The sequence below is a fragment of the Lepidochelys olivacea genome (assembly GCF_965140295.1).
Source record: "Lepidochelys olivacea isolate rLepOli2 genome assembly, chromosome: 1".
NCBI lineage: Eukaryota > Metazoa > Chordata > Testudines > Cheloniidae > Lepidochelys > Lepidochelys olivacea.
In genome coordinates this window covers 107,070,123-107,094,743 of record NC_140411.1, presented here as the reverse complement: position 1 = coordinate 107,094,743, position 24,621 = coordinate 107,070,123, and positions in this window count along the sequence as shown.

The window sequence follows — 24,621 nt, the reverse complement described above, 5'->3', positions numbered from 1 at the left end:
CACAAATGTACACTTCACATTGTCGTTCAAAGCTCTCGCGAATGGTGTGTTGTTAGATACCAATATCTAATCCATACAGTTGGTGCTAAGGTTTAAGTGTAGGACACTATCTGTTTTGCTGTGGTTCAAGGATTGAGAATAAGGAAGATCATATAAACGGGCATGGGATTTAGTTCTTTAGGATGGATATTTCTGTAATTTCATGAGTCACCATTTCTGAGATCAGTTAACTGGCAGCAATAGCAAGGACAATCATTTTTCATCCTGGTATCATATAAAAATGAAAAATTTGTCTCAGTTCTAATTAAAAATAAATCACTCAACCAAAGTAGTCTAACCATTGCTTAACCACACCACATCTTTCAATTTAAAAGACCACAAAACACTTCAAAGCTGATTTTTTTTACGTACAAGCAACGTAACTTTTATATCATAAATATGAAATGTTAACACACAACATGTATTGACCTCCATCATTAATTATAGCATGGCACATTCAGCACCGGGTTTTACCTGATGCAACTCTACTTAAATCAATAAAACACTGGTATAAAATCAGTGTAGAATTTGATGTCTATTTAACATTAGTCATTCTTAACTTCTTTACTCCGGTCTTGAATTTCTTGTTATCACATAAAAAATGCACATGAATCCGATGAAGTGAGCTGTAGCTCACGAAAGCTTATGCTCAAATAAATTGGTTAGTCTCTAAGGTGCCACAAGTACTCCTTTTCTTTTTGCGAATACAGACTAACACGGCTGCTACTCTGAAACTTGTCAGAGTGGCTGAGGGACTTGTAAATGATTATTTGGAATTCCTTGCTAGATCACTAGGTGACCTATGACAGTAAATGACATATAAGCTGTCAGTTAAGATGGGCATGCACTATGTTCAGTGAGTGCATTATAGCCTAAAAGTCTGTAATGGCTAGGTCGCAAGAAGGAAGGGGTATTGAATTTATCAACACCTGTCTTCATTTTTCTAACCTTTCATTGGGACTCTTCATCTGATAGTTGTGTAACATGTAATTTGTGGAGATTTGCACCACTTTCCCTGTAACTTTATTGGAAACATTTAACACTTTTCTGAGTACATATTTCCGAAGCATCCTATGTGCCAACTGTTCTACAGCCCTTTTGTAATTACCTTGTTAATGTCTACTGAGCCCATAGATATGGTATCTGATTGAAACAGTCCTTCAGTTTGGCTATCATTTATGATTTAATCACTTCACTTCCTCATTTTGTGGTATTCACAAAATGGACAAGAATGTCAAATTAAAAACCCATAAGAGAAGGCATAATCGTGTAACAAAATGTGTTCTTCTTTGCATTCAACGCACACTGCCATATGTGCCCAGGCTGCTATTGAAGATCTAACACTGATTGCTATCAATAAAAGGGTTCCCTGGATGGACAGCAACAATAAAACCAGGCCACCATTCAGGATCTATCTAGCTATTGCTTTTAAGTGTAATTGCAGCATATGCATCTTGAACTAGTTAAAAACCAATGTAAAGCTGTTGCTTTTATCCCAGGGACTGGCAAGCAACACTGAGTAAAGAGTGAAAGGGGTTTGAACACAAACTATACTGGAGGAGTGCTCTACCCGGTCAGATGTGAAGACAGAAACAGATGCTTTTTCAATAGACTCATCAGAGCTTCTCCATGCTCACTGCACTCGTCCACATGCCCCGGGCACAAACTTTTGCGTTTAGGTTTTGTTTTGGCATTTTGCTGTGGGAACTTGGCTCACAATAAACAAAGGGACTGGCTTAACTATTAAGTGTCAATCAAAAAGATAAGAAAAACTATTTTAAAAATTGAATTAGCTTTCTTCTTGGGATCATTCTAGTTTGCATGGTTCCGTTTATTACATTCATGTCAACAACACTGAAAAAATGTTATCATAGTACAGCTTTTGCACTTTGTAGTAACATAAGCAACAATCTGATTGTGAGTTTAGATTTACAATATTCTGGCAACCACACACACGCATATATTGATACCTGTGAGAATCTGCTTTGCTGTATTCACAGACTACACATAAGAATTACTTGTCCCAAGCCTGAGCAAGGCAAAGCACTTAGTTTCTGTAACTGTTCAATAATACAATTTGAACTTCTTGGAAGGAAATAAATAGGAAAATAGACTAATGGCCAGTCATTCATTTTCTCTTTTATTTTGCTATGAAATAAATAGAATTTATTATGAGAAATATTATTGCTTCCTGTTTATCTCTCTAAGCCAATGCCAGGTGTATAGGAATGCTTATGCAGCGTGATACAGAGAACCTCCAGCAGTCTTACCTAACTGTGCAACCTATTTCACATTTCATTGGTTATGTGAATGAGCTGTGAAAATTGTTTCCTGTTTTTCTAAAGTATCAGGACACTAGTTTGCAAAAAGAGATTTCCTTTGTTACAAGAAATAAAACTCATCCATAGAGTCAATTTCAAAAGGCTACGGCTAGTGTGCCATCGCGTTAAAATTGGAGAAACCTATCTCCCTACGAATACCAGCTCCAAAATCACCAGCATTACACATCTATCTCTTGTTTACAGCATGCCATCTGTATAAAGTAAAAACAGGAAAACAGGCGGCTCAAGTCCTTTCAGATAAGTGCACAGTTGGCTTTCCCAAATTGAGAGGAAACTGCTTTCAGTATATCGGGAGATTTGAACAAGGACAGTCTATTTTAGTAGGAAGCTGAATTTGTCTAAGATTAAACTAAAAAAAAATAGATTAAATAATAATGCTGAGAGCCATATTTTAAAAGGTAAAGTTAAGCCCCTTCCATTCTTGTCTTCCCTAACATCATTGTACCTTGCTTAGATAGGAAAGTGATCTGAAAGCATCTCATGCACTCTGCAAAACCTAAACACAGTGAACCAAATTCAACCTTGGTGTAAGCCAGTGAAAATCCACTGAAGTCCATGATGTTGCATCTGTTCAAACTAGGGCTGAACTGGCCCCTTATTGCAAGTGAAGGGCTCAATTCTGCTGTTGGTTATACAAGGTGCAACCCCACTCTCTTCAATGGCAGAGGTACCCATATCACTGAAAGTAGAATTGGCTTACAGTGAGAAAACATCACTTTGAATTCACTTGGCTTTGTGGGCCTAGTTCAAACTCCCAACTGTCACTGGCCTCAGTGGAATTGGGTACAGAACTGAGCCCTAAAATCCTGAAGGTTTCTCTCTCTTTTTAAGAGTCCATTTGGAAGTTCACTGTCTCACACCATTTTCATTGCTTATCTTTGGGTTTTTCTTTAGCACTACGATTTTTGTGATTTCTTCACTGTTTTAGTTTTAAATAAAAATTAATGATCTTTTTTGGAGAAGACTCCATGCAGACAGCAAGACCAGTACCAATGGTATTTCCTACTTATTTACTTTACAGCTTGAGACAGGACAAGACAGACAAGGAAATAGCAATGAAGCAGGCCAAGACCCGGCATAGACCATCCAAAAATCATGTGTTCCAAAGTTCTCAGGAGTGAAACACCATAACATATGCTGAGGAAAATTATTCTAATTGTGAGTGAGAAAACAAGGGATTTTGTGTGAAGAATTTGCTTTTTTACAGTTTCCAGAAATAATCATTACATTTACATTTTTTCATAATATTGGCAGCTTATCAGGACAGACTCATCAGTTAAGAAAATGAGAAACTCATTTTATTTAGCCCACATCACGGAAAATGGGGGTAATTATGATATCTGAGTACTGCGATTTGATATAGAATAGCTACAATTTAATTCAGCATGCTAGTTATCTATTGCTTTAGAAAAAATTCTCAGCTCTGTGAGGAAAATTGTAAGAAAAAATTTAGCTTTTTCTGACCACAGCACCCAAATCTCACTGTTAATCATTGACAGTGAGGCAAGACTTCTGGGTTACACTGAAACAGAGGGAGTTTCTCCTTCCTTTCTTCACTGAAAAGTCTGACATCGCAAACTGCTGTCATTACGAAAAAGAAGTATAGGTAAAATTCATGTTTTTAGGAGCTCAAAAGTAAATGCAAATTGTAAATCGTTCAGAGAGAAAATGTAGTTTTTCCCTCTCACTATCAGAACGAGTTTTTTCCTCAGTGTAAAATCTGGTGCCCATCTCCCTGAAACATTAGAAACCAGAACTGTCTTGAATTTTATTATATCCACAAGTATAAATGAGGGATGATGATGTGCTTCAGATATAAACATATCTCTTCAAATATTGAATAATTTTGCATTTTAGGTGGCAATCACCTCCTGAGATGAACAGTCAATAAGGGTTATCTACATGGGGAAATTATTCCAAAATAAGGTATGATGTGAATTTAAAGCACAATAGTTGTTCCAGAATAGTTCTTCATGTCCTTATTCCGGAATAAAAGTGCTTTTTTCTGGTTTAGTTTAATCCACAAAAGACTCTCTTATGCTGGAATAAGAGCATCCACACGGAGAGCTATTCATGTTAATATCTCCATGTAGACATGAACTAATATCTTTTTGTGCGTTCTTTTATACATATTCTCACCTGCCATCAGCACGACCTACATTACAACTTCTGTCAGAACTTCCCTTCTCGTCCTTCACTCACTTTCTGCAATCAGGAAAATTCTGGAAACTAGATGAACCTTTTGGTCATGCATGAAGAGCACTACATCTAGCACTTGGTGAGCTAAAACAGGAAGCATATTCCTGAGCCAAGGCCCCCTTCACTTCCTGTTTCTAGTCCCCTCCCAGTTAAACTAAAAGGAATTTTATCTTGAACATTTCGGATCACCACAACTGCAGAAGAAATCGACAGCAAAGAAAGCAGTTTCTCAAGTAATCAAGACCATCCGGGGCTTTCTTTGTAGGCCAAAAGCTTCACCTGGAAATCTGATTGTATACTAGTAGCAATTTCTGTATATGTTGGAGGCAGAGCTTGTCCCAGCATTCTTGATGAACCTTTTTTAGCGGAAGCCAAAAAATGTTGCAGAGATGTATCAGTTTCAACAAACACTTGGGAAGGATTTTGGACTCTTTGGCCACTTCTTATGAGAAAGAGAGTGCACACATGTATGAGGACCCTGGGTCCAAATTGCAACGGTGTCAAAATGTCTTTTTGCATTAAATCCTGAGCTTTCCATTTTTGCAAAAATTTCAAACGGTTCTGTTTACAAAGTTTACATGACAATGCTGCATGAGAACAGAGTTGAAACCTTGAAAGCTGCCACAAAGCAAAATTGCTGTCCTCTAGCTGAAGGTATAGCCCAATGTAGACCCATGTAACCCAATCTGAATGTGACAAAGGGACAGATAACTGTGGTGAAATTTGCAGTCAAAAGAGCAGCTTGAAGCCTTCTTGCCATGTGCATTTAATAAAGAAAAATTCTTATCAAATGTTGCTACTAGAGTATGAAGCAAATGCTGCTACTAGACCCAACAAGTTCAAAGGCTCATAATCTGTAAACAAACAAATGCCTCCCATTGGATGTTTTGATGCCATTTCTGATGCTACTTTTGGTTGTTTTCCCCAATCTATTGGCACAGTTTCTATCCTTCAGATGTGGCCAAAATAGTCTATGCTGTCCAAAAGGGTCTATCATGGAATAATATTTCAGATGATCCATTGAGGGCTTGATCTTTTTGCATGAATATAATTGTGCTTCATATAAAATTACTCCCAGTAAAGTTATGACAGACAAGGTTAAAGAGTGAGGGTGCGTGGGGATATTTGCAGCTTGATGCATGCACCGAACATGACCTGTATGTTCATTTTTGACATTGGAGGAACATGTGGTGGTTGAACTACTGAGTGTTAGGAAATCTCAAAATCTATTTTAGAAGGACATGAAAACTAAGTCATAAGCCCACTCAATTTTCTGCCTATGTTCCTAGGAAAGTGCATTTTTTTCCAACGGACCAAAGAAGGAGGTGAATAGAAAGCTGTAGAAAAAATGGACAGAAGGAGTTCTTAAGATGGCCGATTTCCAAGCCGAATAATATAAAACATGACAAAGTACAAAAGTTCATAAATATTTGACTTAAAGCCTGCAACTTGAACTCTTCAATTTTAACAAAGAAGAGGAGGTTTGGAGACTGTAAAAGGTAAAATTGCTGCAGTCATTGCAGTACACTTGGAGGAACAGGTAAATCGAATAGCACTGCCAGAGAGTAATAAAGCATGGGGATATGTCTGATTGTGTGATCATGAGATGCAAGTGTGAAGCAACAGGACAATGTTATTGTGTTTCTCTAACCTAGGAAAGGAAACACAACATTCTCCTGAGCTCTCCAGTGAACGGGGTTTATTTGATTCCAGTGGAAACAAGCTGATATTTCAGTTTCAGCAGAGCTACTATTCTTCTTTCAGAATTGCTGAGAATCTCTCTCGCAGAATGTAACTCTTAATCAGGCTTGTTTATTCATGTTCAAAGTCATTGCAGGTCATATTGTTCATTTGGTGCCATTTGGTCTGCACTTACTTCTTCCTGCACAGGAAGTCCTTAAGATTAAAGATTGTATTTTTATGGTCCCATGCCTGCCTACCCTAAACTATTACCTGAAGAGCAAAGTAACCAGGAGTCAGTTTCTAAAAAGGATATTAACAGACTCGTGTGTGTGTGTGTGTGTGTGTGTGTGTGTGTGTGTGTGTGTGTGTGTGTGTGTGTGAGGATGAAAAACAGGAGGAAATCAAGGTAGAGCAATATGGGGAAAGCAACACAGTAGGAAACAGCTAAGTAATTGTTCACAATATTGGGAATAAGAGATACTGAAACGTACAGTGGAATTTTCAGTTGGGAGGTCAGCTGAGTGCTAGATCAGTAGAATGTGTTTAAGTTCAGGCAGCAAAGGTGATTTAAATACCCTAATACCATATGCCATATAACAACAGATATCTACATCCAGTTTTTGGATATGAATGGAGACAGTCAAAATGCTTATTATTCATTAAAAGCCACCTTCCTCTGTGGTCTCTGTGCAGGAACAGTCTTGGCAAAAAGGGAAAAAAATAACTGGCTTACACAGAATAAAATGTCTATGTAAATGGCTGGGAGGGTTTGGAGAACTTCCTCGTTTTACACATTTGATCATTCTGTCAGGCTCCCGAAACCTCTATAGTTATAGCTGTATTTTTATTTTCAGTGGTCTACAAGTTAATCACAAAAAAAATCTTTAGCTAGATTTTATCATAGGTTTCAACTTCTGAAAAAAAATAGTTTTAGGTGTTTTTTTGTTTGTTTTTTAGTAAGAACATGATTAGCCATTCTTACACTGTGCTTTAAGGCCTGAATCGAGACTCCATTTTTTCCAGGCAAATAATTGCACCTGCAAACTGCAGCTGTAAATGCTGACATTTAGGCATATACGTACCTGACAGTGCCCGCAAATCAGGTATTTAGACATCTAAATGGTAGCATTATTGCCCACACTTTATTATGACTGCTACAGTGTAAGCACAATGATGTGTGAACAAAAAACTGCTAGATTCTTAACTCTGCCTAGTATTCAGTGCACCTGGGAAGGGTGAGGCTTCAAAGAAGCTAGCTGTGGCTCCTTGATTCTTGGGCATGAGAGTTATACTGGCCTTAGTATAATTTAGATCTGCCTCAGGGATGCTCCAAAGCATGCTGCCAGGCTATTGACTTTAGAAGGCAGTATACTAGCTGAGAATAGCCAGACCACAGTATTGCCTGGCCTTGTCTCTTCCTCTGTGCTGGGGTCTGCACGAAGCCACCTCAGTGTTAGCTGGGGACATCACCCTGCTGGAGGAATCCTCAGAGAGATCAGATGGCTTTCCTGCCCCATCTGCCACTAGAATCACACAAAGGAGCAAAATTAAGATAATTTGTTCCTACACCTGTAAAAATGAAGGCTGCTTTTCAAAATCATGTCCATCGAGTCAAATCTAGCCTCCTCATCTGCAGCTGCTGAGGTCTCCTTGGCAACAGAACTAGTGCCAGTCTGCTGTATAAGGAGTAGGCTGGATTAGGTGTGGGGATCCATGTATAGCAACAGTTAGGGTGGGAGCTAAGCATGGAGAAGGATGGAAGCAGGACTAGAAATATGCCACTGCACAAATCTTCTAAACCTTCCCCCAGGGAGGAGTCACTGTACAGGAACAGCATCGGCCATTCCAGTGATTATGCTGAAGTAACCTCCATGGAGCAGCCCCATAGGAGCTGCCCAGCCTGGGGTGGAGGGTTCCTCTGATTTACCTCTCAAGCATCTCCAAAGTCCAGCTCAGAAGGTGGTGTAATATGGCCCTTCTTGCTTAAACCAGACAAGTGTTTTCATGGCTTCAGATTCTCCTTTTGCACTCAAGCAACTGAAAAAGTGGATCGGTTGCTTGTGATCAAATGGTTCGGGTTGTTAAGCTTGTGGAATGGTATTCAGAAAAAACCTATAAAATGAAAATGTTATTTATGTGCAATAAATAGTTTTACTCAAACTTTTCATCAGGGTTTTGAATACAAAGGATCATTTTTCATATATGGACCAGGCAAAGGTTGTTTGGCATGGGGTTACATGGATGTGACCCTTAGCCTTTACCTAGACATCAGACACAAAACCATGAAAAGTTCAAGCATCTCCATTATTCTGCTTTGATTGCAACAAACTGCTTTATTTCTGGGTTTGCTTTCTTGTTGCAGAATTTCACAAAGGGCTAGGCTTCGATTTTTTTGATATGTGAAATTCCCTGCAAAACTATTTCTCTATCAGATCAAAGAAAGGCTGCTGTTTGTATCTAATGCATATAGCCTCAACATTGATTGGTTCAATGGGGATGCATCAGTGTAACAGAGGAAAATACGTCCCTCTTTGTGTATGAAATCTTGATAAATATTCAGCAGTACCAGATTCTAAGTACCAGAATATACATCAACTCTCACAGCAACTGAACTGCCCCTACAAGACAAGAGAAAGACAAGCTTTTGAGCTACAAGGAGCTCTTCCTGAGGTCTGGCAAAGGTACATTTGTATTTAACTGTGACACCATGTACCTTTCCAGACCTCAGAGCTCTATGTAGCTCGAAAGCTGGTCTCTCTCACCAACAGAATTTGGTCCAATAAAAGATATTACCTCATCCACCCTCTCGCATATCCTGGGACGGACATGGCTACAACAACACTGTATACATGCCTATTTATCCTGACACAAAAAAGAACTGCAAGTCCATGTCACAAACTTTTCTACCATGTATTGAACAGGGAAATGTAAGCAAACGTAAGCTTTTAGATGACCTATTCCAACCTTAATGACAGGTTTCAGAGTAACAGCCATGTTAGTCTGTATTCGCAAAAAGAAAAGGAGTACTTGTGGCACCTTAGAGACTAACCAATTTATTTGAGCATGAGCTTTCGTGAGCTACAGCTCACTTCATCGGATGCATACCGTGGAAACTGCAGCAGACTTTATATATACACAGAGAATATGAAACAATACCTCCTTCCACCCCACTGTCCTGCTGCACTGCAGGACAGTGGGGTGGGAGGAGGTATTGTTTCATATTCTCTGTGTATATATAAAGTCTGCTGCAGTTTCCACGGTATGCATCCGATGAAGTGAGCTGTAGCTCACGAAAGCTCATGCTCAAATAAATTGGTTAGTCTCTAAGGTGCCACAAGTACTCCTTTTCTTATTCCAACCTTGCATAAGAAGGGACAGCTGAATAAAATACTGGCCCCAGACACCTAGAAATGGCAGTGGAAACTCCACTAATGTGACTAGTGTTTCACTGTGAAACAGAGAAAGATCTGCATTAGCACCAGCATATTCGAAACTGAGACAGTCTGACTGTGAACCAGCATTGTATAGCTGGCACACACTCCGTGGGATACATCTATACTTAGAGAAGTGTTCTTTTATGAGTGCCTTAATACTCTGGGATTACGTGTGTTGTTTTAGAGCTGCATTAGTCACACCCCAGGGAAATGTGAGATTCCAGGCCTGCCCATTTCAGCACCAAGCAGACTTGACCCACAGAATTTACCATGTTAAGAGCAGATTTGACTCTTTTGATTATTTTCACCTGTTTATGTTCAATCATTTTTTAATCTAAGAGGCCAGGCCCTTCACCAAGATACAGTTCCTATGATTTCTGAACCTCTGATGGCTTTTTAAATCAAAGAGATTGGGGTGGGGGGACGCAGAGGGAAAGGGCCCCTTACACACTGCAAAACTGCATGAAAACATAGGGTAAGACTGTGTCCAGGTGTGCAAGGGAAAAGGCAGGCCAAGGAAACCTCCCCCTTTCCAATCCTGTGAAGAGGATGGGCACAATCACAGTCAATGCATTCACCATTCCATCAAGCTACCCTGAAGGTCTGTGGGAAGAAGGGAGGGTCCTGCTCCTCCTCCCCCGTCAGGCAGGAGCCAGCCAAGCTGCCCAGGGAAGCAATTACGTATTACCCCACCTTAAGGGGTTTAATAGTGGTTTTACTGTCCCTATGCACTGGCTGGCTTTCGGATGCTTTGTGGTAAGAGGCAGCTCCTTCTGTCTGCTCCCTGGGAATAGAACTGGTCAAAAAATGAAGAACGGAGAAATTTAATCTAAATTTTTCATGAAAACGAATAATTGAAATTTTGAAAATTAGGAAGTTTCAGCCAGGGGTGTCTGAGAAGAAGTTGGTCACCAGGTGACCTTCAAGCCCCCTTTGCTGCATCAGCATGGTTCCCACTGTAGTCACTAGCTCAGTGAGCCTTGAGCCTGACAGAATCTAGTTTCCCATGTGCCTGGAGCCTGTTTACTGTGCCAAAGAGGAAAAAAGAGCAGGAAGAGGGGAAAAATTTGAACACAAACATTTTTGCTTCTCAATCTCTCAATCTCTCTCTCTCTCTCTCTCTCTCTCTGTCTCTGTCTCTGTCTCTGTCTCTCTCTCAGTTTTCAACTTTTTTCTTTTAAAAATGTGAACATTTCCCCCAAAATGACATTTTTCAACAATTTTTCAAAAATTTAAAAACATTTTTTCATTAAAAACACAGTTAAAATTTTTCTACCAGCTCTAATCCTGAGGTTTCTCCTAGCTATTGATCAGTGGTGAAAAAAGAACAAGGAATCTTGCTACAAAGCCTGTCTCAGGAGGTTTCCAGTTCCAAGCGGATTGCTAGACCAAACACTTCTGGAAAGCATCAGAACTGTAGAATGTTCATCCAAATGGAACCTCCAGATTCACCATTCACAAGCCAAGACTCAGTGGGAGTTTGTCAGAATGTCACTAAAATTAAAGCAGGTGGGGATGCTGTCAAGGTTCCTCCCCCACTCTGAACTCTAGGGTACAGATGTGGGGACCTGCATGAAAAACCTCCTAAGCTTATCTTTACCAGCTTAGGTCAAAACTTCCCCAAGGTACAAAATATTCCACCCGTTGTCCTTGGACTGGCTGCTACCACCACCAAACTAATACTGGTTACTGGGGAAGAGCTGTTTGGACACGTCCTTCCCCCCAAAATACTTCCCAAAACCTTGCACCCCACTTCCTGGACAAGGTTGGGTAAAAAGCCTCACCAATTTGCCTAGGTGACTACAGACCCAGACCCTTGGATCTTAAGAACAATGAACAATCCTCCCAACACTTGCACCCCCCCTTTCCTGGGAAATGTTGGATAAAAAGCCTCACCAATTTGCATAGGTGACCACAGACCCAAATCCTTGGATCTGAGAACAATGAAAAAGCATTCAGTTTTTTACAAGAAGACTTTTAATAAAAAATAGAAGTAAATAGAAATAAAGAAATCCCCCCTGTAAAATCAGGATGGTAGATATCTTACAGGGTAATTAGATTCAAAAACATAGAGAACCCCTCTAGGCAAAACCTTAAGTTACAAAAAAGATACACAGACAGAAGTAGTTATTCTATTCAGCACAATTCTTTTCTCAGCCATTTAAAGAAATCATAATCTAACGCATACCTAGCTAGATTACTTACTAAAAGTTCTAAGACTCCATTCCTGGTCTATCCCCGGCCAAGACGACTACAGACAGACACAGACCCTTTGTTTCTCTCCCTCCTCCCAGCTTTTGAAAGTATCTTGTCTCCTCATTGGTCATTTTGGTCAGGTGCCAGCGAGGTTACCTTTAGCTTCTTAACCCTTTACAGGTGAGAGGAGCTTTCCCCTGGCCAGGAGGGATTTCAAAGGGGTTTACCCTTCCCTTTATATTTATGACAGATGCGGAGGCAGGGGGCTTCAGAAGGTAGAAAGGACCTTGGATTTGGTATGGGAGGTGAGTGAAGGTTAGTGGTCATGGAAAAAGGGAAGGGGAAGAAGTATTGTGAGAGGACAACAAAGAACAGGAGAAACTGGTTACTGACTGTTTACTTAGTGGAAAAGAGGAGAAGAACGTTAAGGATCAGCTTGGATTTTGGTGAGTAATGAAGAACGGGATTGAATTGGGAGGAGTAAGAGAGAAAGATGGAGCAAAAAAAGGGGGGAGTGGGAAGCCCTCAGAAGTTTTGAAGATTCGTATAAGCAACTGAATTGAGGGAGATTTATTTGAACTGCAACTCCAATTGATTTGTATCCAAGATGGAACTATTTCTTCATAATTTAAAATGTCTGGTTTTTAATATTTCAGAATACAGTGAAACTTGTGTTAAAGACAAATTTTAGTAAGCAAAACAACAGCCTTAAGCAGCTACTCCAGAGTAGTCTTAAAAATATAAAATTATCTGCACAGTATAAAATTACCTGTATTAAGCTACCAGGTCTCCAAAAACTCAGACAACAGCATCACAGTTCAAGGCATCTGTACCTTTATTCCCCGCGGTGGTCCCTCGAGGGCACTCACTCTAGGCTCACAACTCCTCAGCCATCACCTCTCTTGAACAGAGACCTGTGACTCTCTCCCTCCTGATTGGGTTTTTTCCAGGCTTTACAGTTTCCTCTGATGTTCCCAGACTGCCTAAACAGGCCTGTGCCTGCACTTTGCTTTCTCTTTGAAGGTTATGAACAGCAGTAATTGCCCACAGTTAAGCAAGCACATTTATTCTTAAGGTGAAAGCATTGGAGAGAAAACATTAAAAAAAATAAAAGAACCTACATGCATGCTAAAAAATTTACCAGAGATCACCTCAACTCCGACTTTGGGCTCTTCTAGTTGTCAGTTCTTCAAAACACACAACTATATTTTCCCTGTGGTTACAAGTCCATAACCGTCTCATTTTCAGAACGTGAACAACCACAAATAGCTAGGTCTTTCCTTTATACAGCTTGGGCCTTTGAGCTGGCCTCATGTGAGAGGTGATCAGCTGACAATGGCCCCTCCTCAGGGCATAGTTTCCAAAGGCTTGCTTTTTGCATTCACCTTTCCCTAGATATTCCCCAGGAAAACCACTTAACACATTTTGTTCCAAAAGTTCATTTTGTCTGGCATATTGTTCAGTATAATCCTTTGAACCCCCAGGGCTACATCTCCCCCCTCAAGAGGCTACATTCAATCCTGGCCCACAATAATACATAAGCCATTCGTTTAATACAATGGACCCAAAGATACTTAAACTTCATTCAATAAGGTCTCCTAAAGATATGGCAGGAAATGATCATGTGTGTCACAACCAGCACCCATCCCATAGAGATCAGCTGAACCTCCTGATTTCAGAGCCCATAAGGCATGCATCAATACTACACTCTGTGCACAAGAAGCTCTGCACTTTGCACTCATCTGTCTATCTTTAATAGCAAAACAAATGGTAGTCATTATGTATAATAAAGTGTGCAATTTTATTTTACCTTTTAAGAGATCACTTTTTGTTGATGTCTTAAGTGGGCAATTAATACAGGTTTCACTGACTGAGACCTGGTTTCTTGCCATTCACAGTTTCCCACTCCCTTTCCACTTCCATCAGTTCTGCCTTCTCCCCTCCAACTATCACATCTGCCTTTCCCACCTCACAACCATTCCCTTTTACTGTCTGAGTCACTACCCTCCTCCTCTGTTTTCTGATGCTATTCTCTTCTTCAACCCTTTTCTATCTTAGCACTCCCAGCTCCCCTGGTTGTTCTCACCTCCCAGTATTGCTGTTCTCCTTCTATGTCTTATCACCTTAATACAGAGTGCTTCTTACCTCTTGTTCTGGCAGCTGTTTCCAGGAAGGGGATGATGGTACTCAGATGGTCAGCAACTGGCCAAATCTCATAACTCATTCAACTGACAGCGCACTCCTGAATTATGAGATCTGGGGGGTAGGGGTGAGAGGCAGGCAAGTATTGTAAACAAAGGCTAATGATAAATGGTAATGTGTTCATTTGTGGCGTCTCAGCTACGGGTTTACCACAGGGATTGTTGTTACACCCAATGTTATTTAAGGTCTTAAATAATAATCTGAATGAGGAAGTAAATTGGGTGTTGAATTTAACTCTCAGAAGTGGGGCAGAGAGATAATACAATGAGATTTAGAGGCACTCAGATCTAATGGGACACGTACAACTGTTTGGGACAGCAGAAATTATTAAAAATAATTTTAATTAGAATTCCACTTCAATGGAAATTTTTAAAATAGTGATAAAAAACAAACATGGCATTGAAAGGGACCTTCTGAGTTCAAATTCTTGCTCTAATCACCTCCTTTTCATATGGCTTTGGGCAAGTCACTTCACCTCTATGCTCCAGTTTCCTCTTCTTCATCAGAATTAATAATTACCCTTGTGGTTTTCCATATACAAATACATATACAATTCTCTCTTTCAGGATTATCTCTACTGTATGACAGGAGGGGAGGAACAAAACAAGAATGACAAAAAGTAAGGTGTCCACGACAGAGAACTGCTTGCACTCCTCTGTCACAGAGTGAATGGCAGCTGCCTCTGCAGCAGGGAGAAGATTTCATTGCATGTGAAGACAAAGTATGCAGCAAACAAATTAGAGATATAGGTTGCCTACACTTAGCATACCGCCTCACAGCGTTGTGCAAAGAGTAGTTATTTAAACCGAAATTTTCAAAAGTTATGTTAGTTTCTTCTATTTGTGGGTACCCAACTTTAGACAAGCAGAGGCAACCACAATCAGAGGCCACTTTTAAAACTTTAGGGTGCATTTCCAGTGTTGGGCACCCGATAAATACATATTGTTGGTGGTAGATGGAACATGTAGATGTGTCAAGTATTATTATTAACTCAAAAATGCACACAAAATAACAAAACAACATTCAACCTGGACCAGGATAGTTAATCTAGGGGAATAAACTCAAAAGCAAGTATGCAGGAAGTGAACTGTTTAATGTGAGTAGTTGACTTGTTTAAATTAAGAAAGGTGAGCAGATACATAGGCACTGACTCCATGGGTGCTCCAGGGTTGGAGCACCCATGGGGAAAAATTGGTGGGTGCTGTGCACCCACCGACAGCTCCCCGCCCCAGCTCACCCCTGCCTCCTCCCCTAAGCACACCATGTCCCCGCTTCTCCTCCCAGTGTTCGCCACCGCAAAAAAGCTGTTTCGCGGCGTAACAAGCTGTGGGAGGGAGGGGGAGGAGCGGGAATGTGGCACGCTCAGGGGTGGAGGTGGGGGAAGAGGCGGGGCAGGAGTGGGGATTTGGGGAAGGGGTCCAATGGGGCAGGGAGAGGGCGGAGTTGGGGCAGGGACTTTGGGGAAGGGGTTGGAATGGGGGCGGGGCAGGGGTGGAGTCAGGGACTGGGGGGTGCAAGCACCCACCCTCGTCAGGAGAAGTTGGCGCCTATCAGCGGATATGTTTTTAATGATACTTTTTAGTTATTAAGCTTCAGGTATTCTCCCAAGTCTATTTAAAAAAAAACAAAAGTGAAATGTCAGTGGCTCCTAAGGTATTGAAACTGAATGAAGAAATGGTGTTTTTCCCCCTTTTCTGAAAAGTATTTTTTGACTTTTAAATGGCTACCCTAGCATATGACCCTTGACTGTTTCATAGTATGAAAAGCTTGCACTCTAAAAGCATTTCAGTGCTTTTCAGCCCACTGCAGAGCATCCTCTAACAGGACTTTGATAGCTATGGAAGATCTGAAGTAAAAAGTCAAAGGGAACAGTTGGGGGTCCCCATTATAAACTATGGTACTCAAAGTGCCAACAGGAAGACAGACCTTGGGTAACACACATATAAAGGGCAAAGGCTGTTCTCACTGGGCTAAGAAGCTTTAGAAAGTGCAAAAAAGTGGAGGAAGGAAGGAAATTAAAGAGCTCTGAAGTTGAGAGACAACTCAGCTACCACATTGATTTATTTATGTGCTCTTTCTTTCTTTCTTTCCCACAATAAATCATTTTCTTTTGCATGGCAAAGTCTGGTGTCTAATGGCTGAACACAAGGAATTCCCATACCCCTCTCTAATCTGGTGTTTTGCTGCTTATGTCACACTTACAGCTCTTCATCTTTCAGTTTCTCTGAGCTATAGATAATGTGGGAGGAAGGGAGGAGGAGAGGAACACAGATTCCAAAGGATCTCATTTCAAGATGGTATTTAAAATTACCGTTAGGCTTTGCTTTCTTCTTGATTTGCTGAACCAGATCCTCAGCTGATGATTCCAATTGAGCTACACCAATGTATACTGACTGAGGATCTCACCCAATCTATTTTAATAGACAGCGTGAAACCAACAAGAAAGCAAAAACTGTAGTCTTTCTCTCAACCTGTGTCCAGACACTGGTGGTTTGATATTCAGAGATGCTGAGCACCCACAGCTCCCATTAACCTCACGAGAAGCTACGGCTGCTCAGCACCTCTGAAAATCGAGCAATAAACAGGTTTCAGAGTAGCAGCCGTGTTAGTCTGTATCCGCAAAAGAAAAGGAGGACTTGTGGCACCTTAGAGACTAACCAATTTATTTGAGCATAAGCTTTCGTGAGCTACAGCTCACTTCATCGGATGCATTCAGTGGAAAATAAATTGGGGAGATTTATATACACAGAGAACATGAAACAATGGGTGTTACCATACACACTGTAAGGAGAGTGATCAGGTAAGGTGAGCTATTACCAGCAGGAGAGCAGGGCGGGGCGGGGGTGGGGAACCTTTGTAGTGATAATCAAGGTGGGCCATTTCCAGCAGTTGACAAGAATGTCTGAGGAACAGTGGGCGGGGGGGGAATAAACATGGGGAAATAGTTTTACTTTGTGTAATGACCCATCCGCTCCCAGTCTTTATTCAAACCTAAATTAATTGTATCCAGTTTGCAAATTAATTCCAATACAGCAGTCTCTCGTTGGAGTCTGGTTTTGAAGTTTTTTTGTTGAAGAATAGCCACTTTTAGGTCTGTAATTGAGTGACCAGAGAGATTGAAGTGTTCTCCGACTAGTTTTTGAATGTTATAATTCTTGACGTCTGATTTGTGTCCATTTATTCTTTTATGTAGATACCGTCCAGTTTGGCCAATGTACATGGCAGAGGGGCATTGCTGGCACATGATGGCATATATCACATTGGTAGATGTGCAGGTGAATGAGCTTCTGATAGTGAGGCTGATGTGATTAGGCCCTATGATGGTGTCCCCTGAATAGATATGTGGACACAGTTGGCAACGGGCTTTGTTGCAAGGGTAGGTTCCTGGGTTAGTGGTTCTGTTGTGTGGTGTGTGGTTGCTGGTGAGTATTTGCTTCAGGCTGGGGGGCTGTCTGTAAACAAGGACTGGCCTGTCTCCCAAGATTTGTGAGAGCGATGGGTCATCCTTCAGGATAGGTTGTAGATCCTTGATGATGTGTTGGAGAGGTTTTAGTTGGGGTGAAGGTGATGGCTAGTGATGTTCTGTTATTTTCTTTGTTGGGCCTGTCCTGTAGTAGGTAACTTTTGGGTACTCTTCTGGCTCTGTCAATCTGTTTCTTCACATCAGCAGGTGGGTATTGTAGTTGTAAGAATGCTTAATAGAGATTTCCCCATGTTTATTTCCCCACCCCCACTGTTCCTCAGACGTTCTTGTCAACTGCTTGAAATGGCCCACCTTGATTATCACTACAAAAGGTTTCTCCTCCCACCCCCGGTCTCCTGCTGGTAATAGCTCACCTTACCTGATCACTCTCCTTACAGTGTGTATGGTAACACCCATTATTTCATGTTCTCTGTGTATATAAATCTCCCCATTGTATTTTTCCACTGAATGCATCCAATGAAGTGAGCTGTAGCTCACGAAAGCTTATGCTCAAATAAATTGGTTAGTCTCTAAGGTGCCACAAGTCCTCCTTTTGGGCAATAAACAGTTTGAGCTCATTAAGAGAGTTGTCATCTCTTGTATATGTAGCCTGAAAAATATTTTAGCTCAAAATTGAGTCACAATGGGCCTTAGGCACACTACAGTGAGCTACGTGTGAGCTCATGGGTATACTCATTGTTGCATTGAGTACTATGTATCCTGAACATAGACCCCCGTCACAATGGAGGCTTAACATAATGTACAAATGGCTGCAAGCACTGCAGCTGGGATGGGCTTGCTCACCAGAATTTGTTCCTCTAGTACATAGCCCAGTGCAGATTCATTCATTCCCTGGCTTGCTATATATTGGTTACTACTGTAGACGCACCTTCCCTTGGTTGTTAATTTGGAAAGCAGTTGTCATGAATGCCATTCAAAGCCTGCCAGGTTGAAAAATACTACAGACCTTTGAAGAAAACAGCATATTTACTACATGGGTAGGAATACACAGAGTTATAGAGGTGCTGTTGCACCTTTTTAGATATAGTAGGGTACCAATCCGGATCCTAGTTTGCCAGTGATCCTGTCTTCACACAATCACCATAGCAGTAAGGGACACTGCTCCTGAGGACCCAACCAATCAGCTCCACTTCAGCAGCGCCAGAATTGTGTTAGAGCTTTGTATTCATCTTGAAATAAATATCTTGACATTTATGGTCTATAAATAACCTCAGTATTTAGGACTCCATCCTGCTAGATGCTGAACACTTCCCAAGAAGCTTTGAGCACCCACCATCTCACAGAATCCAGCCCTTACATAGCACTGCCTAGCTGTTATCCTGAGATGATTGTTCTGCTCCATTTACAATATGTTGGAGTTATGCATGTGGCTTTGATATTGCTCTCAACAGAAGAAAGAATGAGGAGTACTTGTGGCACCTTAGAGACTAACAAATTTACTTGAGCATAAGCTTTCGTGGGCTAAAGCCCACTTCATCAGATGCATGTTCCACTGCATGCATCTGATGAAGTGGGCTTTAGCCCACGAAAGCTTATGCTCAAATAAATTTGTTAGTCTCTAAGGTGCCACAAGTACTCCTCGTTCTTTCTGCTGATACAAAGTAACATGGCTACCACTCTGAAACCTCTCAACAGAAGGTGTTTATTTAATTGTCACTGAAAAAAGGGGAGGAAGGATGGTCTCATGGGTATGGGCACTAAACTAGGACTCAAGAAATCAGGATTCAGTTCCTGGCAAAACCTCAGACCTGCTTTGTGACCTTAGGCAAATCACTTAATCTTCCCTGTACTTCAGTTCCTCAGCTATAACATTAACACAGTATTTGTGTACCTCACAGGGGGTGTTCTGAGGCTAAAACCCAACAATGGTGAGGCACTCAGGTACTACAGTGATGAAAGCCATCTAAGTACCTAGATAGAAAAGCATATAACACAAAAGCTTAACTCAAATTATCTGACGCAATGTAAAGACCCTTATCTTTAAAGAGAGGGCTTTTACAAAAACAAACCAAATGATCTAGACTAGGGCTAACTAGGCTAAGTGGGAACTTTCTTCTTTCCTTTGAACAGGTTTCAAAGTAAAACAAGATAAGCAGAACCTCTTTAAAAAGACCTCTCTTCACAGAGAGCTGGGATGTGACAGGAAGAGTGAAGTGGGTCTCATTTCAGAAGTAGACACTTCTTCAGGAGCAGTTGCCTGAGTTTGCTGGGGGGTTTTTTAAGCCACACCAGATAAAACAAGTACATTTCCAAGCCCTTTGGAGATTTGCCAAGGGAAATGCTAAAATCTATCTTTTAGATAATATGCAAAACTTACAGATGAAATATGAATCCTACAGGGGTTTTCAAGAGAATTAGTTTCTTTTTGAAACTGAAGTCATTCAAATGTAATTCATAGCTGCTGCTAAGTGAATGGATCTTGTTATCTCTAATGTTTTTATTGTTCAGTTAGCAATAAAAATAAACTGCATGTGTTTTTGCAAGAGATTTCTAGATTTTGGCTGGAAATAGTCACAATGTAGTCCAATTTAAACATTTGTGGTGATTTTTTACTTAGACAACAGAACCACAATGTTGCGGTTTGAAAGTTTACTTCATAGACTCTTTCAGAAAATAATAAGGATTTTTATTGTGTTCTTAAATATGAATTAAATGCACTTTATTCAAACAGTAGCCCCATCCTTCTCTCCAATAAACAATGCAGGGTTAACATTTGTCTATATACTTATTTAAAGGAGATAAGAAAATAATTTGCTCAACAAATTTAGCTTGTTTTTCTGCTCTAAGAATGTCGGCAAACAGGTCTATTTCTTCTATGAGAAAGTCTTTTGCAATTTTTCCCTCCACTATGTACTGATTGGGAACAATTTGCTGTGAGTATTGGCTACTTGATTTTCAGAATTCAAGCAGCATCCCATCCTATCTGATATGAAATGTACTAACTGCAGGGTATTTAGTGGTCAATCTTTTGTTTTAATAACAGTCTTTGACATTAAGCAATTTTATGTGCATTTACAGTCTTAGCTGCGAAGGTTGTCATTATTTAATTAATTTTCTTTGTAATAGGATTCTTGTGGGAGGATTATGGAACCCTGTCCCATTTCTGTGATAAACAGTGTCTCATATAAAATATACTGCCATTATTGGTCATCAACACACAATGGAGAGAAAGCCATGTCAGCAAAAAATCAGAGATATTTGTCTGCTCATCAGACAATTTCAAGCCCCAGGCAGATTAAAGTAACTAGTCATAACATCAGCATCAATTGGGCTTCATCACCACACCCTGTCATTTGCGCTACCTGTAGATCACAGCAGGTTGTTACACAGAGTTGTCACTCTGTTTTGCTCACTTTGACCATGAAAAGTGGGCAGTTAGGTCTAGAAACCTCCTTTTCAGACCAGCAGATGCGGAGCAGATGGTGTGGAGCATCAGGCTGATGCCCATATTAGTGTGATGTCACTTGAAAGGGAGGTTTCATCTGGGGATGATGTATTTCTGGGTTAATCCTGAGAGATGCTGCTGCTGCCACAGAGCCTATTCATTCTTAGGGTAAAATGGAGGAGGATTGTGGAATACCCGCTGAAGGATACGTCTAACACACACAGGAACGTAGAACTCACGTAGTGCACTGCTAGCATCTCACTTCATCAGTGTCCAAACACAATATACACATGAAGTTAGTAGTTATTGGAACAAGAGGCCCAGGGAGTAACAGAAGAGAAGGAAATTGCCAGGTTGTTGTCTCTGCTGTTCCACACAAGCAACATGCAAATCATTGTACATAGTACCAGGGAAACGAAGGCTGTAGATGTAGAAGTATTTTTCCACTGACCCCCGTGATCCCACCTATGTAAGCTGTGGGCTGTTTGAACAGGTACTTAAGCATGGAACTAACCTCAAAACAGGTGCATATTTCATCTCTCAGAAACAACAAAGCACAACTACAGTCAAGTCTGTACTCATGGAAAGAAGCAAGGTGAGAAGCAGCATGGCTTAGGTACAGGGGAACTTTAGGTTGCGAGGGCAAGTACCTCCATCGATGAGAAAGCAGAACAGAAACAACAGCATAAGCTCAGTTTCCAGTAGAAGGCCCAGTGTCTTTATGACCCAGCTGACCTAGCAGAAATGTACTATAAAATTAATCAGGATAAAGCCAAAGTGACTATATAGTAATTAAGCACCAAATGATGCTATTCAAGCACAGCCCTGTAGTGGGGGTGCATCACCTAAAGATCACTAATCATAGAATCATAGAATATCAGGGTTGGAAGGGACCTCAGGAGGTCATCTAGTCCAAACCCCTGCTCAAAGCAGGACCAATCCCCAACTAAATCATCCCAGCCAGGGATTTGTCAAGCCTGACCTTAAAAACCTCAAAGGAAGGAGATTCCACCACCTCCCTAGGTAATGCATTCCAGTGTTTCACCACCCTTCTAGTGAAAAAGTTTTTCCTAATATCCAACCTAAACCTCCCTCACTGAAACTTGAGACCATTACTCCTCGTTCTGTCATCTGCTACCACTGAGAACAGTCTAGATTCAACCCCTATGGAACCCCCTTTCGGGTAGTTGAAAGCAGCTATCAAATCCCCCCTCATTCTTCTCTTCCGCAGACTAAACAATCCCAATTCCCTCAGCGTCTCCTCATAAGTCATGTGTTCATTCTTGTTGCCCTCCGCTGGATGCCCACCAATTTTTCCACATATTTCTTGAAGTGGGGGGCCCAAAACTGGACACAGTACTCCAGATGAGGCCTCACCAGTGTTGAATAAAGGGGAATGATCATGTCCCTCGATCTGCTGGCAATGCCCCTACTTATACAGCCAAAATGCTGTTAGCCATCTTGTCAACAAGGGCACACTGATGACTCATATCCAGCTTCTCATACACTGTAACCCCTAGGTCCTTTTCTGCAGAACTGCTACCTAGCCATTCGGTCCCTAGTCTGTAGCAATGCATGGGATTCTTCCATCCTAAGTGTAGAACTCTGCACTTGTCCCTGTTGAACCTCATCAGGTTTCTTTTGGCTCAATCCTCTAATTTCTCTAGGTCCCTCTGTATCCTATCCCTACCCTCCAGCATATCTACCACTCCTCCCAGTTTAGTGTCATCTGCAAACTTGCTGAGGGTGCAGTCCACACCATCCTCCAGATCATTAATGAAGATATTGAACAAAACCAGCCGCAGGACAGACCCTCGGGGCACTCCACTTGATACCAGCTGCCAACTAGACCTGGAGCCATTGATCACTACCCATTGAGCCTGATGATCTAGCCAGCTTTCTATCCACCTTATAGACCATTCATCCAGCCCAAACTTCTTTAACTTGCTGGCAAGAATACTGTGGGAGACTGTATCAAAATCTTTGCTAAAGTCAAGGAATAACACCTCCACTGCTTTCCTCTCATCCACAGAGCCAGTTATCTTGCCATAGAAGGCAATTCGATTAGTCAGGCATGACTTGCCCTTGGTGAATCCATGCTGAGTGTTCCTGATCACTTCCCTCTCCTCTAAGTGCTTCAGAATTGATTCCTTGAGGACCTGCTCCATGATTTTTCCAGACACTGAGGTGAGGCTGACTGGCCTGCAGTTTCCCGGATCCTCCCTCTTCCCTTTTTAAATGAAGGGTACTACATTAGCCTTTTTCCAGTCTTCCGGGACCTCCCCCAATCGCCAGGAGTTGTCAAAGATAATGGTCAGTGGCTCTGCAATCACATCCGCCAACTCCTTTAACGCAGGAGAAAGTGGGGGAAAGTAGAGGGGGAAAGTGCACGCTACTACCCCCTTCACTGTACCATCCTACCCTCTTTGGGGTGGAGCTGGTCAGGAATTTTTCTGGTGAAAAATGCCAACGTTATTTTCCTGTAGAATAATGAAATGCCCATTGGCAAGGATTCTCAGGTCCAAAGTGGAATTTCTGTTCAAAGCCAGAGAGACCCTCACCCCATTATAGCCATGATACTCACCTGGGTTACAGGAGACATAGGAGAAACAGATTCAAGTCTCTCCTCTGCCTTATTCAGAGCAGAGACCTGAAGCCAGGTCCCCATATCCCAGCCCAGTGGTCTAATCATTGAGTTATCAGGTATTCTGAGATGGGCCTCTTTCAAGCTCACCTGTTGGAGCTGTTCTACTTTGTATAAATATTCACTGAGCCAGAGAGTGACTGTTGCCCAGTAGTTATGGCATTTGCCTGGACTGTGGGACACCCTGGATCAAGTCCTGTCCCAATTAACAGGTAATTATTTATATAAAGTGGAACAGCTGCAACAGGAGAGACTAAAAGAGTCCCATGCCAGACTACCCAGGTGTTCACACAGGATGTGAGAGATCAGAGGTTAAATCCCTACCCTGAATCAGGCAGAACAGGGACTTGAAGCTGGTTCTCCCATATTTCCTGCATCCCAAGTGAGTGCCATAACTACTGGGCTTTTGTCTCTTAAGGGGCTGTCATAAATATAAAGGGAAGGGTAAACCCCTTTGAAATCCCTCCTGGCCAGGGGAAAGCTCCTCTCACCTGTAAAGGGTTAAGAAGCTAAAGGTAACCTCGCTGGCACCTGACCAAAATGACCAATGAGGAGACAAGATACTTTCAAAAGCTGGGAGGAGGGAGAGAAACAAAGGGTCTGTGTCTGTCTGTAGTCGTCTTGGCTGGGGACAGAACAGGAATGGAGTCTTAGAACTTTTAGTAAGTAATCTAGCTAGGTATGTGTTAGATTATGATTTCTTTAAATGGCTGAGAAAAGAATTGTGCTGAATAGAATAACTACTTCTGTCTGTGTATCTTTTTTGTAACTTAAGGTTTTGCCTAGAGGGGTTCTCTATGTTTTTGAATCTAATTACCCTGTAAGATATTTACCATCCTGATTTTACAGGGGGGATTTCTTTATTTCTATTTACTTCTATTTTTTATTAAAAGTCTTCTTGTAAAAAACTGAATGCTTTTTCATTGTTCTCAGATCCAAGGGTTTGGGTCTGTGGTCACCTATGCAAATTGGTGAGGCTTTTTATCCAACATTTCCCAGGAAAGGGGGGGTGC